Source organism: Peromyscus eremicus, chromosome 19 (assembly GCF_949786415.1).
Source record: "Peromyscus eremicus chromosome 19, PerEre_H2_v1, whole genome shotgun sequence".
NCBI lineage: Eukaryota > Metazoa > Chordata > Mammalia > Rodentia > Cricetidae > Peromyscus > Peromyscus eremicus.
Window position 1 is genome coordinate 71,808,834 of NC_081435.1, and position 8,865 is coordinate 71,817,698.

General features: G+C 37.9%; 1 non-coding gene across 1 annotated transcript; it reads left to right on the forward strand.

Moving 5' to 3' along the window:
• Positions 1 to 8,280: 8,280 nt before the first annotated feature.
• LOC131896238 (U6 spliceosomal RNA) lies at positions 8,281 to 8,387 on the forward strand. Its single transcript, XR_009375399.1, has one exon. It is a non-coding gene; the product is annotated as a U6 spliceosomal RNA (small nuclear RNA).
• Positions 8,388 to 8,865: the final 478 nt, after the last annotated feature.

An 8,865-nucleotide genomic window follows, 5' to 3' on the forward strand; every position in this document is an offset into this window, starting at 1 on the left:
TAAGTGTGCTGTTCATGGTGTGTGGGAAGCTGGGAAGCTCAGAATCAAAGAAGGCTTGAACTGTTCCTTACAGGTGGACCTTTCCTGTGCCTTTGCATGAAAAAGAAGGTAAATGAGGTTCCTGTGGGTGTTCTTAAATGGCACTGCTCTGGGGATGTAACGAGCCCTATAGCCTCAGTCTCTTATACTATTGATTTGGAGATTAAAAATTAACAAGAAAATTTGAAAAGACAAAATTTTCATACTTCAGCAATGCTGGGGCAAAGCCCCATGAAATATGAAATTAGGAAACCTACAGGACTTGATTTATACAGTTCAGGGTGTTAGAGAACTATAATTAAAAGCTCTGTGGTAATAGCTAAGACTCTTACTCTACTATTACCACACAGGTGGGCCTGAACAAGTTTTATAATCATACTAAAATATTCTGCTTCTTAATTTAGAGTGTGCAGATAATTATACTTATCTTATATAAATGAGATTGAAAAAAAAAAGTTACGTAGTACAATACCTCTGACATAATGACCACTGAATAACAATTACAAGAGTATCATCTGCTACAGGAAAAACAAGGAACAAATTAACACATGGTGATTCTATATTCAAAGAGAAGTGATGGAAAAGAAGAAAGAATACAAGAACAATTATGACCCTCTACATGGAATACACATTTCCAGTCTAGATGGGAAGGAACACAAATGCACAAAAAGACCAAGCTGTGAAACTGTGTTTATAGAGAAAATAGGAATATAACCCAGAACCAGCGATAACCACTATGTAAGAACAGAGCTAAGGATACACTAACAATTCTCATGACAATTTAGAATCTGAGAGATTTCCCCTGACCAACAGCACTGCTCAACAAAAAGCAACAAATTGTGTGTACAAAATTAGGGCAAACTGAGCAACTTAATTTCCATCATTAAATATATTCACGATATATAACATGGCGTCCAATGTGGAGGCAAGAGTTTCCACCTAAAAACTGAGGAAAAAGATTCTAAAACGGAGCTAAAAACAGTTCCTAATTGTCTCTCTTAAATGAGCGGCAGCTGCTGGTTTGAGCTACTGGTGGGTTCCTGGCATGCGCGCTTGACCTGCCTTATGGTGGGAACGAGGCCTTTGCAAGTGGCACTTTGAGCTGCATGGTGGATTTAGCCTTTGCTGGTGCAGAGCAAAAGGAGAGGTTTCTGGGCTGCAAGATGCTTAGATAAAGGTATGGACCCACGATGGCTCCCAGAGCTGCCGGTAAGCATACTGCTGCCATGTTGGGAAGCTGACGTGGGCAGAGCCAGCAGCCACAGCTGCTGCAGTTTAAAGCAATAGGTTCACAATAAGACAGATTCAGATGTAACAGTTTAAAATGTGTGTAAAATATATGTAGGCTTGAATGAGAGAAAAAAGGTGATATATACAGTTATAGAAACAAATACATAGTTTTAAAAAATAAAGTCTTTAAAGAGACAGTAAAGGTAATATAAAAAATAAGCCATGTGAAGATGAATATTACACAGAGAATCTGGATTGTGTTGTCTTTGGGATTCCTAACTGCAGAGTGATATTTGATTGTAAAGGAAGCTGAGTTAAACCAGTATGTATATTTTAAAGATACCTTGACCTCAAAATTTGGATATAAGGATATGTTGCTTTGGAAAGGAGACTCTGCTTTTGTTTCCACAGAAAGCCAGAGGCTATGGATTTGTTCAAGATTAAGATACATCAGATTTGACCAGCCAAGACCCCCTGAAAGGTCTCCGATGACACCATGGCCCAGATGATCCAACATCCAGAATGGTTTGAAGGCATCTGGCTCAGACGATACAGCCTCATGGACTATTCCATAATTCTAAAATTTTCTTTGTTTCCCCATAAGATACAGCGCCCCCCTCCAGCAGGAAGTAGTAAGAGAAGCTACGCCCAAATTCCCAAATTATATGTAATTTTACTTTGTTAAGGTTAAAACCTTCCTTTTTGAAAAAAAAAAAGGGGGGGGAAGTGCTGTGGGATGGTCTGTATTTCAAATGTGTTGCTAATTAGTCAATAAATAAAACACTGATTGGCCATTGGCTAGGCAGGAAGTGTAGGCGGGACAAGGAGGAGAATAAAGCTGGGAAGTGGAAGGCTGAGTCAGAGAGACACTGCCAGCCGCCAAGATGAAAAACAGCTTGTGAAGATGCCGGTAAGCCACAAGCCATGTGGCAAGGTATAGATTAATGGAAATGGATTAATTTAGGCTGTAAGAACAGTTAGCAAGAAGCCTGCCACGGCCACACAGTTTATAACCAATATAAGTCTCTGTGTTTACTTGGTTGGGTCTGAGGCTGTGGGACTGGCGGGTGAGAGAGATTTGTCCTGACTGTGGGCCAGGCAGGAAAACTCTAGCTACATGAAACAGGCCAATTTATTCCCAACATAAACCCCTATGGCTAAAAATAAAAATATGAACAAAACATCAAATAATGAATGGTTCTTAAAGATATTCATCATTATCCATTTCTCGTATTAACTCAAAATATTAAGAAATATATTTAACATGATGTTATTTGACTTTGGAGGTACATATCACTTTAAAATGCATGATTTTTTTCTATTTTGTAGAATATATCTTTTTTATTAAACAGCTATAAGTATTCTGAAAATATCCTTAAGTGAACAGTATTTTGTACTATTTTTATAATTTCAATTTGTAATAGTGTACTTGCTTAAGATAGACAAATTACAGAATTGTTGTTGTTGTTGTGGTGGTGGTCAGTATTCATTTCTACTAATGACCACATCATCACCAGAATAATAGCTCCTGGTAGTACTCACATCCTTTATTCAGACACCAGTGGATATGCTTGATTATGTGGCATAGAGAAATAAGATTGCACGTTCTACCGACAGCTGTAAATCTGTACTGTGATCACAAGGGCAGGGTAAAAGGAGAGGTTAAAAGAGCATGGCTAAAACCACAAGACACTGAAAGGGAGATCAGAAGAAAGTCCTAGTAGTTTCCTGAAGGTGATGATGGAGCTGGATCCATGAGAAGCTGAAGACAGTAAGGGGAAAGGTTGGTGCCCAAGGTCTAAAAAGGTGTGCAAACACAATTCTGCAGCTACATCCTGCTTCATCTACAGAACGAAAAAGTGTGCAAACATGTTCCTGTAGATAGTTCCTGTTTCATCTACAACACAAAAAGCTTCAGCTAAGTGTGAAGGTACTATTTACTACTACTTTCTGTACCAAAAGAAAAATCTCAATTTTACTTCATGTTTATGTGTATGAATGCTTTGCCTACATCTATGTATGTATACCACATGCATTCAGTACTGGAGTTAGAGACCGCTGTCAGCCACCAGGTGGGCTGGGAACCAAACTTGTTTCCTTTACATGTGCAGCCACTGCTCTTAACCCTGAGCCATCTTTCCAGCCAGTACTGACTACTAGCTAATGACTTAGTGGTCACAACTAGTTCTAAACCATTTCTGAGTACTTCTAATGCTCACCATTGGACTTTCTTGTGTTTATCCTATCCGCCTTGGGTGAGATTTTATTTATGTGCATGTTTCTATCTTCACATAAAAAGTTCACTTCCTGAACGTCAAGCAGAGTCTCTTTACTGGACAGTCTAAAACATGAATCTCCACCCATGCTTTCCAAGGCTGTTTTTCACATATGAAGTGATGATATATAAGAGCATGTCTGAGGGCTGGAGAGATGGCTCAGAGGTTAAGAGCACCACCTCTTCCAGAGGTCCTGAGACCAGTTCCCAGCAACCACATGGTAGCTCACAGCCATCAATATTGAGATCTGGTGCCCTCTTCTGGCATGCAGCAAAGATGCAGGCAGAACTGTATACATAAGTAATAATAATAATAATAAAGAACATGTCTAATATTCAGTCACAAGTCTTCTTTCACTGAACTATTTGAAACTATTACACCTAAAGTTCATGACCTCCAGTTTCTCTTTCGGGCAAGTCTTTCTGCATACCAACAGCACATATGCCTGTTTACTCCACATCTCAGTCCATGACCCTTTCTAATGCTCTCTGGGCAAAGTCCCAGTTCTGCTCAGCAGATGGCAATCCTCCATCAGGCACTTGAAACCAGTTCTTCTACCTTCGAACATGTCCTCCAAAGGGAGTCTGAAATGACTAAAGAAAAGCTACATACCTACTAGGTAGTGAGATTAGCTTAGACATTCAGCATGATCATAGAATATTTTGTATTAATTCCAAGTACAAGAAAAACTGTCAATAATATATAACATTTGAAAGGCACAAAAGTATCAGAAAGTATCATTTCTTTATGTGACGTTCTTGAGTATTTTGTATTCCAATGTACACATGCAAAAATATGTATTGCCTGAAACAAACATAAACTAAATTCACTCTAGTAGATTTTCTCCTAGTCTCTATTTTTTTCTAAAATAAGTAAATTTTTCTTGTTTAATATTAACAAACAGGCCGGGCAGTGGTGGCGCACGCCTTTAATCCCAGCACTCGGGAGGCAGAGCCAGGTGGATCTTTGTGAGTTCGAGGCCAGCCTGGGCTACCTAATGAGTTCCAGGAAAGGCACAAAGCTACATAGAGAGACCCTGTCTTGAAAAACTAACAACAAAAAAAAAAATCTAATATTAACAAACATAATATGTTGTGTTTATAGTTTATAGGTCATTTTGTTTTCTTAATGGATTCTTAAAACTCCATCACAACACAATGTAGGCATTACCAGTTCATGCAGATAAAAGAAGGAATTGAGGATGGAAGAAGATAAGTCACTGACTTTTTGGAGAAAATACAGCAAACAAGTTGAAAATGCAAAAGTAGGATTCCTGCCTAGTGACCTTCCTACAGAGCTCTATTTACAACTGCAACCCTACCACTGAAAGTGCACAACCCACTACAAACTAAGAAGAAAGGGTGCTTAATGACAAGTCCACAAACAAGGTCATTAAAATGTACTAACTCTTTTTCAAAAGGAACAAACTAATGAATGAAAATCTAGCAACAGATAAAAAGAACACAGTTTTTTATTGTAGGGGTTAGGAAAGTATATAATATTTAGAAAGAAAAATATATCTGTATAAATGGAAATACATTCTCTGTGCTGGTTAGTTCTTGTCAACTTGACGTAACATTAGCTGGAGTCATCAGGGAAGAGGGAGCCTCAACTAAGAAAATGTCTCCACCACACTGGCCAGCATGCAAGTCTGTGGGATATTTCCTTGATTAATGATTGATATGGAAGGGTCCAGCCCACTGTGAGTGATTCCTCCCCAAGCAGGTGGTCTAGGTTGTATAAAAGGATAAGCTGAGTAATCTACGGCAAGTCAGCCAGTAAACAGTACTCTTTCATGGTCTTTGCTTCAGTCCCTGCCTCAGGACTGAGTTCCTGGGCAGACTTCCACTTCTGATGAACTGAAGCTCTGAAGAAATAAGCTCTTTCATCCCCAAGTTCATCATAGCAGTAAAAAGCAAAGTAAGACAACCTGTATCACCCTCAATATGTATGTAAGCACATTCCCATTTTGTTGTTTAAGCATAGCTTCATGAAATAATCTGCCCATCACATTTTGATCTGCTGACAAGAATGATAAATGAGCAAAATAGGAAAAAATAACTTAAAGTTCCAAGACATTATGACTCTATCAACATTTTATCTTGTAAATAAAGAAAAAATATACAACCACTTGGGATTTGTTTAGTTCACATTCCAAAGTTAAAAGGGATATTTTCAACTCTTTTATGAAATAATTTTTAGGTTAAAACAACTGTGTCTTTCATCGTTTCTAAATATCTTCTAACACACTTCATGGGGTTCTACCATCCTTCTGGTTATATTATCACATCTACTCCTCTGCCCAACACATGTGAAATAGACTCTAACAATGTTATAGAAGGTAGGGGATGTAGCTCATTTGGAAAAATACTTACTTGCCTAGAATGCATAAAGTTATGGCTTTAAAATAGAGCATCTCATAAACCAAGTACATTGGTATATGCCAGCAATCCCAGCATGTGGGAGGGAGGAGGTCAGATATTGAAAGGCATCTCATAGTGAGAACAGGGCTGGCTTGGGACCTTTGAGACCATGCCTTAGAAAAATTATCACAAAAACTATCACATAGTTTTACTTAGTACAGAATTATTGTATATGTTGAAAAGGTAATTATTACTTTTTTCTGGATAACTGTGCTAGTCTATGAATATAAACTTTGTTTTATTTACTTAAAATCTCATGAAGTAACAAAAAGAAACAAAAACATACCTCACCCTTCTCAAAAAATTAAGTACTCTCTGTACAGAGTGTTATGTGCGTTTATAGATACAAAATGTTACTTGCAATAGTCAAAACATTCCTCCAAGAATATAAGATATTGTAATACAAATATGTCCAATAGATACAGTGTCCTATACTACCCAAACAAAAGAGGAAGAAATATTCAAAAAGTAATTGTTATTTAACAATTAATTCTGCTTCAAGTTAATGAGACCTCTCATGAAAATGTAATTACTATCATTCTCACGACTGTAAATACTACTGTACCTCACCCCTAGCAATGTATTTTAGACTTCCAAATATTAACTGCATCCTAAATTAGATCTAAAGTAATCCATATTGGTGCTGTTGTACGTTTTGTTTATATTCTTATTTAAAGAGAGGGAGATGAAATAATATTGGCTGTTTTATGTATACCAATTCACTTAAATCAGACACTATATTTTACTTATGAAAAATACCTGTGGCATGTATATATTAAGTAACTCTATAAACTCTGTGACAGAAGTGGTATTGGGGCGGAACTCAGAGACTACAAATATGACTTGAGAACGCAATCATTAAAATGGCACAGTGGTTCAATATATGTCCAGGTGTTTTCTATATGAGAAATCACCCATAGATATGCCATGAGGGAATCATGCTGAGGTTCTCCTAATGGGAGGGCAGGCAATAGGAAAGCACTCAGATCAAGGCCTAGAATCGTGGGAGGCTGAGCTACATCCTCCCTCACCCACAACTACAGAAGGGCATCATTAGCTCTGTTCCCTGGATTTATGCTGAAGATTAAATATGAAGTATTAGTAGAACTCTAGAATAGCAACCCTACAAAGATGATAGGGAGGGTTAAACAGACCCCAGAACCCAGACAGAGAGGATATTCAAGAGTGTGCATATTTGTCTGTAAATCTTAATGTCAGTTTTCCAACATATGGAAACCTTATACACCAACCTATGCAATGACATAAAAATAAACAGAGAAGAAATTTATAATTTTACAGGGAGAACAGTATATCTCTCAAATAAGATAATAAATATTTAACAAGGGTTATTAGGTATAAATCCACAAGTGTAACAGATAGGCACTTCTGTAACCTTAATTTTAAGGTAGCTAAGCTAGGCCTGGTGGCATATGTCTATAACACTATCTATGAAGGAGGCTATGGTAGAAGTAGAAGTTTGAAGCCATCCTGGCCTACATAAAGAGACGAAATCACAAAAAGAAAAAGAAAGCGAAGCATCTTGGAATAAATAGAGAAATGGTAAGAAGAAAACATAGCTATAAAGTGTTAACAACCTATGAAAAATGCCTAAGTATGAAGTATTTCAAGAAATGAAGTAACTCTCAATAAACAATTGCTATTAATAAATTAAGGCTCTCTTCGTACTGGAGCATGTAATTCTGGTCTTGTCCTTATTGATTAAATCTGCAGGTACTAAAACATAGAAGGGTGTTTATGTCAAGGAATAAAACACTAATCAATGAATCCAACAACAACAAAAACCAGATTTCCACTTTTATATGTAATATGTTTGCAGATTTCTTCCCTAATATTTTGTGTAGAGGCTGAAATAAGATCCTGCATAGTGGATGGCAATGTGGAATGACAAAAACCCTAGCTGCTATGCAGTCTACTCAAATCTGGGAAACACTCAGCCTAATGGGACCAGCAGGCCTCTCAGCTCCACGCACGAACTGGTACTTAACCACTACCACCACCACCACCCAAAAAAACCCTTCATGGAGAATTTCCTCTAAAAGTTTACTCAGTAAAATGCTAAGCTGTCTCAAATTCAAGGAGTATAAACTGGAAGGTCCAAAGACAGAAGATGCAGTGGAAATATTTTGAAGAAATGAAGAGCAAAAAAATTTCCAAACGTGAACAATAAACACCAAGAAGTCAGAAATTCAACCAGTTGCAAACAGCATATAAGAAACGAAAAAGAGAAAGTCCAAAAAGCAGAGGTAAAACTGTTAGTTAGAGAAAACCTAAGAGGAGAATGGCAATAGAGTGTGCTCGCTTCGGCAGCACACATACTAAAATTGGAACAATACAGAGAAGACTAGTATGGCCCCTGCGCAAGGATGACACGCAAATTCGTGAAACGTTCCATATTTTTTGGTATGTAAAAATCTCTTTAAAAAAAAAAAAAGAATGGCAATAAATTTACAGAAACAAAGGAAGAACCACAAGATACAGTAACTTTCACCTTCTACCTGAGAAGTACAGAAATTAGCCACAAACGGGGTTGCAGGGATGGGTTAGCAGGGAAGCAAAGTGAAGTCAACATGAAGACCCGAGTTCAGATCCCCAAACCCACATTCACAGAAGCCAAGAATGGTGATATGTGTATGGAACAACAGCATCCCAACAGACAGACACAGAAGGATCACTGGGGCTGCAAGGTGGCAGCCATGCTCTAGACCCAGTGAGAGACTATGCTTCAAGGGCACAGGCAAAGCATGACAGAGCAGGAACCCTGACATCTCCCTCTGATGTCTGCAAATGCACAGGTGGGCAAACACTCACTCCTACACATGCACATTCACTACACAAAGAAGCATCACCCTCATGTGTTCACATGAAAATACATGTAG